The sequence below is a fragment of the Cupressus sempervirens genome, chromosome 2 (genome assembly GCF_028749045.1).
Source record: "Cupressus sempervirens isolate cs-2001-9-10 chromosome 2, ASM2874904v1, whole genome shotgun sequence".
Lineage (NCBI taxonomy): Eukaryota > Viridiplantae > Streptophyta > Pinopsida > Cupressales > Cupressaceae > Cupressus > Cupressus sempervirens.
The window spans coordinates 433901734-433912112 of record NC_143119.1 but is presented as its reverse complement, the minus strand read 5'-3'; the positions used below and the strand labels follow the sequence as shown (position 1 = coordinate 433912112).

Below are 10379 nucleotides of genomic sequence, written 5' to 3'. Positions count from 1 at the left end.
TGGAAATATCTGCTTCATGGCATAAAACTCAAGGCCTTAAATCTTAAGCCTAAATCAACAACCAGAGTTAGTCATCAGAGTAGTATTTTGATAGATAGATGTTTTATAAAAAGGGCAATAAACAAATAAATCAAGTGTAATTCAATTGTTTGAATTACTGATTTATGACTAAATGAAGCTATAAATTTGGGTATTATATAAGAGCCAAGGAATGGATTGTATTGGTGTATAAACATATTGATAAAGTTTTTTTTTTCAATGGAGCTCAAATGCTTACAAACTTAACTATGTCATTGTTTTTAGACTTGTCTTAAGTCCATACAATCACAATGTTATTCCTGATCTATAATGTTTAACTTGTAATCAAAGAGCTATGACAATTATTCTTCTTGGGAAAATCTTGTATGGAACTAGATAAGATGTGTTTGATAGATAAAGGTTCTCAGTATCTTCAATTAGTAAAAGAGTATTTTAGTTCTTGAAAAGGCTAACAAAAAAGTGCATTGAATATTTGATGAAAGAAAAGCTATGTAAAACATCCATGTTGTTAACATGGATGGGAAGTGATATACCAATTTGAATATTATTTCTTAGTTCATCTTTATAATTCTTTCTATGCCATATGATATAGTGGAGGAAACATGCTACTAATATCATGCCAATAGTCACACCAATGGAAATCCCCATAAACACCTACTTGGATTTAGTACTCATTTCCCTGATAAGATCTAGGCTGCAGGAGACATAGAACTTAAGAAAACCTTAAATCTTCTTGTGACCTATAATAAGAAGAAAAACCAATAACATGACAAATAACTAGATTGTGGATAGACATTTCTAGAAATGCATACCCACATCCCAAAGACTCGAAAATATAACAAGTCAATCTTGGAAACAAAGAAGGCCTTGCAAAACTGGATCCATATGCAAGAATCTCATTACAATACATGAGATTTGTGCAAGACATTTCTTTAAAAACCTACCTATAACTGATAGTCAAACTTCTAGATAGAAATCATGTTAAAGACTATTTAAAATAGGTAGTATTGTGACTAACTATCCCTAAATTTGTATACCAGAGAATCTAGAAAAAATCCCATTTTGAGCAAAAAATGGAAGCCCATTAATTTCAAAGTCAATGTAGCAGGTTGCATCACTTATTTGACAATACACCAATAAGAAACTATAAGAAATTACAAACCACTTGAAAAATCCTTTTTTGAAATAGTGTAGTGAATCTAAGATTGACTGCAATAATACACTTCACAAGAAAATTGATTCTTAATTTTCAAGATTCAAGGAAGGTACAATCCACTCTAATTTACACACTCAAAAAACAAAGCAATGATTTTGGAAGGTCAATATGTATAAATGCCCAAATGTCAAAATACATAACAACAGTTCTCATACCAACACATACTTATAGAGCTAACTCTACATTAAGAGAAATATGTTATCATTCAAATAGCAATAAAGCATTTTTGAATCTTAAGATATTTGATTCTAAAATTCAATTTTAATTTTGAAACAAAGTTAATGGATCTCAAAGAGATTCTTATCTAGTATATTTGTCAATGCATGCATGTTGAGTGTACACAAATAACTACACAACTTTCAAGGCACACTATAGAAAATCCAATACAAGAACCAGGTTATAAAATTGAATATGAATGCTAGAAGTTAACAAACTTTTCATTTTTATAGTTAAATAGTCACTAAAAGTCTAAAAAATCAAAATCTAATTTATTACACCATTAATCTCTGCATTTCAAACAACATTTTTAGAATATCTATTGCTACACTAAGCACAACCACATAGCCAAGTAGCACCTATATTTTCACTAGCATGACTTATATTAATATTAAATTTTAATAAATGGAAAAATCAATTACATTTTCTAGTCATTGAGAAAATTCTGGACAACTATGTTAAAAAAGGACTTGGTTGAGGAATCTTTCAATGAATTACTATCTGATTTCATGCCACTTTATTTTTTGATAACACATGTTCATAGAAGCAACATTGAAATGGTTTTGTGAAAGATTAATTTGAATTTTTTACTTAAATTTACTTTGCCTAGCAAAATTTGGGATGCAAGTCACCTGATGAATCTATTTGCATTCTTATCATATCTTAGACCAACAAAGGGGAGCTTGTATGTTCTATACATCCCCTTGCCTTGTGATTATTTTTTCTATAAATTAGAAGTTTCAATAAACTACTAAGGAAAATACAATTACTATTTATTTGCCTAGCAAAATATGGGATGCAATTCACCCAATCAATTTGTTTGCATTATTGTTGTATCTTAGACCAACACAGGAGAGCCTGTATGTTTTGTACATCCCCTTGCCTTGTGATTATTTTTTCTATAAACTAGAAGTTTTAATAAACTACTAAGGCAAATCCAATTACCTTCTTGGATTGAGTGCTCATTTCCCTAATAAGATCTAGGCTATAGAAGACATAGAACTTAAGAAAACCTTAAATCTTCTTGTGACCTGTAATAAGAACAAAAACCAATAACATGAAAAATAACCAGATTGTGGATAGACATTGCTAGAAATGCATACCCACATCCCAAAGACTTGAAAACATAGCAAGTCAATCTTGGAAATAAATAAAGCCTTGCAAAACTAGATCCATATGCAAGAATCTCATTGCAATACATGGTATTTTTGCAAGACAATTTCTTAAAAAACTTACCTCTAAGTGATAGTCAAACTTCTAGATAGAAATCATGTTAAAGGCTATTTAAAATAGGCAGTATCGTGACTAACTATCCCTACATTTGTATACTAGAGAATCTAGACAAAAATCCCATTTTGAGCAAAAAATGGCAGGCCATTAATTTCAAAGTCAATTTAGCAGGTTGCATCACTTATTTGACAATACACCAGTAAGAAACTATAAGAAATTACAAATCACTTGAAAAATCCTTTTTCAAAACAATGCAGTGAATCTAAGATTGACTGCAATAATACACTTCACAAGGAAACCAATTCTTAATTTTCAAGGTTCAAGGAAGGCACAATCCACTCTAATTTACACACTCAAAAAACAAAGTGATGATTTTGGAAGGTCAATATGTATAAACACCCAAATGTCAAAACACATAACAACAATTCCCATACCAACACATACTTATAAAACTAACTCTACATTAAGAGAAATCTACATTTATCATTCAAACCACAATAAAGCATTTTTGAATCTTAAGATATTTGATTTTGAAATTCAATTTTACTTTTGAAATAGAGTTAATGGATCTCAATGAGAGATTCTTGTCTAGTATATTTGTCAATGCATGCATGTTGAGTGTACAAAAATAACTACATAACTTCCAAGGCACACTGTAGAATATCTAGTACAAGAACTAGGCTATAAAATTGAATATGAATGCTAGAAGTTAACAAAATTTTCATTTTTATACTTAAATATTCACTAAAAGTATAAAAAATCATAAATCTAATTTATTAAAACATTAATCTCTGCATTTCAAACAACATTTTTAGAATATATATTGTTTCACTAAGCATAGCCACATAGCCAAGTAGCACCTATATTTGCACTAGCATGAATTATATCAATATTAAAGTTTAATAAATGGAAAATTCAATTACATTTTCTAGTCATTAAGCAAATTCTAGACAACTATGTAAAAAAAGGACTTGGTTGAGGAATCTTTGAATGAATTGCTATCTGATTTCATGCCACTTTATTTATTGATAGCACATGTTCATAGAAACAATGTTGAAATGGTTTTGTGAAAGATGAATTTGAATTTGTTACTTAAATTTACTTTTCCTAGTAAAATTTGGGATGCAAGTCACTCAATCAATCTATTTGCATTCTTGTCGTATCTCATACCAACATAGGAGAGCTTGTATGTTTTATACATCCCCTTGCCTTGTGATTATTTTTTCTATAAATTAGAAGTTTCAATAAACTAATAAGGAAAATCCAATTACTATTTATTTATGCTTTGATAGTGTACTCTCCATTGGTGAGGATATCTCATCACTTTCTAAGCTCACAGACTCTTGACTTGCAATATGTTTATTACTAACTACTTCAAGAACTGAATCAAATATCCAATTCATCTCTTCTTGAAAACCTAGTTTGTCTCTATTACTCTTTCCTCCAACTACAACAGATGTTCCATCTTGCAAAGCCCATACCTACACATCCATTATTTATTTTGTAAATCAGCACATTAGACATAATTTTTGTGCTATTATCCAAATGGTGATAACTTGAAAGATACATTAACCAAAACTTGAAATGAATTTTGTGAAGGTAGAAATTTGTTGAACCTAGGCTTACTTGTGAATAAGAAAAAATGTTGACAACAGTTGTGAACATGAATGCTCCAAATCTAGCATATACCATAGGAAGCCCTGGATCCGACTGAGATTGGGATATACAGTTAGTTAGAAGTAGGGAAAATATGGTTAAAACAAGAATTCATATCTTAGTTATACTTTGTCATCTTTTTTCATAACAACTATAAAAGGAAGGGTAGTCATAACTGATAATCAGTGAGTCTAGCATACTCATTATGATTAACATCAATCTCTTTTTCATTAAAGTTTGTACACATGATTATTCAATCTAATTCTAATCAAAATAGAGTTATCTCCATTATATTCTTTATAGGTTCACATGATAGACTGTTAAACATAAACAAACAATGGAGGAAAAGCATGGACCTTTAGTTCTAGGCTAGTGCTACCAATCACATCATCCACAACAACTTCCATGCCATCAATGGTTATTGGACGATTTGACCTAGGCCTCCTAACTCCCACAAACTTCCCTTCTTGATCATACATCACAAAAGACTATAGATCTTGAGCCAAAATTGATCTATGGTGTCAAAGAAATAATCATCAAATATAATAAATTAAATATATGAGTTTTCCACAATCCATAATCAATTTAGTTACAAATTTCTAGAATAGATTGTGTATAAGTATTTGAATCAACATTTTGTATTGCACTCAAATCTGTTCTTAGCTCTCTTGTATCCTAATCATAAACATACAACATGATCTGAAACATTGATTCAAATACTTATACAAAATATTTTCTAGAAATCTATATTGAATCAGATATAATGGTTTAGAAGCTCCAAAATTTAGGAAATGACAAAAGTATCCTTCAAGATGATTTCTTTTTTTGGCTCTTTCAAAGAGAGATTTAAATATTTTAGAAATAAAGATTTCCCATGTATACTTACACTCCTTTAGGATTGGTAGAACTAGTATCATATTCTAGTGGCACAAATGTACCAAAAAATTTATTATCTCCACTATGTAATGTAGCCATTGCAAGATTGAATGGTCTTGCACCATTCTTGTGTATCTGAAGAGTTGAGATACTCCAATCTATTTGATAGATTGTGATGCCCCCAAATTGTAAAGGGCTATTCACACTAATAGTCTTCCTTAGAAATTCCTTTCCAATTGTATCATGTAAAGAAAGGTCAGTGTGAAATTGGGATACCTAAATAAAGATGGGCAAGAAAAATGAATAACAGTAAGATAACTATTGTTAACATCTCAATGCAGTTTTTGAAAGAGACTTGATTATTTTAAGATTATCAAACTAAAAAATGTAGCCAGGAGAACAAAAAAAGAACAAAGAGTTGTAAAATAGTGGCTAGAATACTATTTCTTCTTTTATGTGAGTGGTTGTGTGAAGGAGAACAAAAGCTCTAGATTGCAATTCCGAATATATATATCTTGTCATTCTCATAGTAATCATTGTAAAACTTCTCAACATTAACTTTACTTAGCAATTGGTTTAGACAAAATCCCATTTGGAGTAAGCACATCCCCCATCATAAAATTCAAGCCTTGAGGAAATATAACTAAACCATGGTAGCAACCCATAGAACTTAGAGTTGCCCCTACCATTATGAGCAAAAGAGTTGCATGTACACCAATAGGTGCAAGCCTACCAACAAGCCCTTTGAATCCATATAGACCTGATTCATTGAAAAATACCTACAAGCCTCAAATTTTGAAAAACAAAGATCATATTATCCATGGAATAAGAGAAAAAAAATTGGATGAATGCTATGAGATCATTTCTTCTAAATAATCACAATCAGCTTACCTGATATCCTAAACCCATCAAAAGAACACCAAGGTCTTGAATATGAGCTCTTGGAAGTGATTCTGCAACTTCTAGTTTTAAGATGTTGGATCTAGACCTCATGAATTCTAAGGAGAAGGCTATAAATGTCCTAGGGAACCATAATGCAATGGTTATTAAATGTTATTGTATGACTATAGTATGGAACAATATACTATGCCTAGAATTGTAGTGACAGTTACTGGTTTTTATTAAGTGTTGAAGTGAATAAAGAAGTTTTTATGGATTTTACTAGATGGAATAGTGTGTATAGTGTTAATTCTTCCTTGTGCAAGCATTAAATTAGGCCTTTTCAAGTTTTGCAAGTACTTTTTAAAATTCTTTCTAAGTAAACTGTTCCCTACCAATTTTGGAGAGCTTATAAACATAGGGCTGTAGATCTAGTTTCCACTGTGGGCACACCATGGTACTTTGGAATCTAGGACTACATACCCTAATCTATAAATAAGTTCAAGTAGGGGCCCAAAAAACAAGCGGAATAATTTCTTTGACCTTTCCCTGGGCGAATACAATAGTATCTGACTAGGAGTGGATAGTAGCAAAATAGCTCTAAAAGGTAGAGTGGATTTCATGACAAGTCCTTTGGAGGGGTTTATGAAGGGTGTTAGAAAGTGTGATTTTTTTAAGGAGAGGTCTTTAAAGGCTTTGTAAAGTTCTATGGAAGGATACAACAACAAGGTGTTTATGAAACCCTTAAAACCCTCATTATTGGCCAAAATATTGTACGACTCATTGAAGGCTTGAGACCCCAAAAATCCTTGAGAATGGGCCATTTATAAAAAAAATTCTTATTACTAGTTGTGTTTAATCCTTGAAATGAAGGAGGTAAAAGCCCTATAAATCCATAAGGAGGCCTAATTGGGGCTCCTCTAGTAGCCCTGTTTGTGAAGAAACCTTCAATTGAGTATTAACCCATCCTTGCCATCATTTTGGTTATGTTGAATAGGTTATGAAACCACTCTAAAACTCATCACAATCCCTCTTGGAGTTTGGGAAAGGTGTAGGACCCTAGAAGACCTTTATAAGCCTTTTAGGGAATTAGGAGCTAGAGAACAAGCTTGGAATGCTAGAAGGTTGGAAAAGTTAACTTGGTGGGCATGTTAGGTCAAGTAAAGGGATTTTTGGATGAGTAAGGAATCCTAGAGACCATTACAGGTGTCAAAAGAACACTTAGATCCTAGTTGAAGAAGGTGTGTGAGATCCATGGGCTAATATCAGAAACAACAAAAAATGAACATAAATTATGTTCGAGTAAGACCATTCTATTGAATTTTATAAACATATATGCAAACCTAGAAAGGTATTTAAAATTAGATACAAAAGTGAAAAATAAAAGTAAACATACCCCAATAATGTTATCAAATGAAGACTACCTTTAAACATTGCATACTCATAGGCTACTTTCTCTGCTACCATCTTTGAATAGCAATACCAATTTTGAGCACCAAAAGAGATAGAGGAGAAATTAGTTTAATAAAGTTGGAATATGGAGATAATTTTATAAGTCTTTCCATGGTATACAAAACAAAAGTAAATGGGTTACCTTGGTTTGGATGTAGTAATGAAGGTTGTTCCAGTAGTCCTCATACACTATGGTTTATAGATTTCTTATGGGGTTAAGGTTGTTCAGAGAAACTATCAAATGACTACTACAAAATAGAACACTAAGGAGGGCTATAATTACCTAATTACAAAATAGCTAAGACCAAAGACAAACATCTATTCAAAATAAGGACTCTTTGTATGATGGCTTGTGGACTACAACACCATCTATTATCATATGGGAGTTATGGTAGGAGAGAAATAGATGCATTTTTTAAAGTAAAAGGATAGGATAGGAACAACTTACCAACAAGATAGAGGCTACCATTATCAAGATTACGAATAACAGAATATTGAATATGCAAAAAGTGGCAAAAACTATGACTTATTGGGATGAGAAGATGAGAGGTAGATGGATTTGGGTTTTGTGATTCCTTGGTGTGTTAGTTTGAGCTTCACTTGGTTTTGAGAATACTATAATATTCCCTACTTAACAAGGCCAACCACATCCAACAAGAGAAACAAAGCCAACAATTATCTAGGGAAGATTAGACATGGGAGAATAAAATAATATCTAAAGATAGAATAAATATATCTTACAATAGCCACTATGAAAACAAGAATTAACATGGCTAAAGTTTTGAACATACCAAAATTAGAGAAAAGACATTGAATATGGATCAATAAGGAAAGATGAATCATCACATAGCTGAAATTATAGTTCATATAGTTTTGGCTTGTCTAAACTAGTATAGAAGATTAAGCAATCAGACACACACAAAGTAGCTCAAGAGTTTCCTATAAAGCTAAAATCAAGACACATAACTATTTGAATTTTGACTACAATACATGTATCTAGTCTTATTCAATGCTTGATCACAACATTTCTTCAAAGTAGAAAAATTAAAATAGGTAGCAATAGTCTAGAAAATACATCAAGTTATTTATTTTGAATAAAGGTAGAGCCTTGCAAATAGGAAGAACAAATTCCCTTTCAAGTCCACAAGAATTGAAAGGGCAAAATCTGAAAACCCTTTCATGCTCTTATCGAGTTTGGATGGAAACCCAAATTTTGGTCAAGGAAAAAAAACCCTTGGTATTGTCACTGTTGATTTAGGGGAAAAATCCCCTAATTTAGTAGATTTACAAGTATTTCCACATAATTTACAATATGATTTACTTTGGGTATTGTATTATGATTTATTGGTTTGACTATATTCATAAAGTCTTAAATCTTTAGTAAATCTATTATTGATAAGTAGGAGATAATTTCCACAGCAAGTCAAATTGTGATATTGCTATCAGGATTTAACTATGTGATTTTAAGTAAAACTCATTAACCCATGCTTCATGAGTAGTGATTCAGCATGAATCCATCTCTGTTGAGAATAAATGGAACACTTACCACCCATTCAATCTAGGTGATTTCACCCTTGTGAGCATCACCTAGATCCAATGAGTGGTAAGTGTTCCATGTATTCTCATGAGAGATGGATTCATGTTGAATCACTACTCATGAAACATGGGTCAATGAGTTTGGCTCAAAATCACATAGTTAAATCCTGATAGCAATATCACAAATCTATTATCATTTTGAGTAATATTGTTTTAGAGGCAACAAGCAAGAATATCCTAAAATGGGTAATTACATTTGGTAAAATTAAGATCAGCTAGTTTAGAATGTGGGATACATGATGCAACATTGTATCAAGAGTTACTAAATGTTTATTTCCATAATGTCAAAATACTTGTAACATTGTGGGGGGATTATCCTTTCTAATAGGAGAAATTCTATGTAACTGCCCCATTTTGTGGGAAAAGGGAAACAAATGTTGATTGTAGACTTAATTGTTGGATAGACTTTTAGACAGTTAGATTAGAATGGGATTTCTTTTCTGATATCTTTTGAATAGAGTGATATGTAAATGTTTTATTTTTAGAATTAAAAAGGAATTTATAGTATTTTCTATATGTTTGAATAAAAGTTAATACTTATTGCAACTCATGTTAATAATCTTCTCTTGCCTACTGTAATTGATTCTTTGTCAAAAATGAGTGAATGACTTGCAAATGTAAGCATGGGGAGCATTCTAAATCAGTTAATATGTTTTTTTTTTGCTGATTTCTATTTGGTTATGCTTGGTTTGTCACCACATTTTCTTTCTATTCTAATTTTTTTCTTTCTGTACATGCAACACAATTATATAATTGGTAGCAACTGATGTTGATTTTTGAATAATAATTGCAAGACATAGATCTAGAGCCTCACATTATCTCCATTTGCAAATGATACTCCTTAGCAAATATTAGAAGACATCCAATAACCATGCAATACAAGAAATTTTTATGACCCTTGCATACCTTACAAATCATGCAATGATACAAGGTACAATTCTAGCTAAATGGTTTATAAGATGTCAGAACTAGATTAATCTACTAGTTTCATGACCTATATCAGAGAAAGATTGGCTTGAAGAGTATGATAATTCAAAAAAGGAGGTACTAGTACTAATTCATACCTGCCACCATACAACTCATGGCATTGTAAATTGAAAGAAGTTACATGCACTGCAAACAATTGAACATGTCTTACCCAAGGCAATTGGGATATTGAAAGAACAAATCTAAATTTCCCATATTTGCTCACCCAACAAAGGAAGTTTGACAAGCACCT

At 31.4% G+C, this 10379-nt stretch overlaps 1 pseudogene; it reads right to left on the bottom strand.

Annotated features, from left to right (window-relative positions):
- Nucleotides 1-3975: 3975 nt before the first annotated feature.
- Nucleotides 3976-6226, bottom strand: LOC149572945 (cytochrome c biogenesis protein CCS1, chloroplastic-like; annotated as a pseudogene).
- Between the last annotated feature and the right edge of the window lie 4153 nt (nt 6227-10379).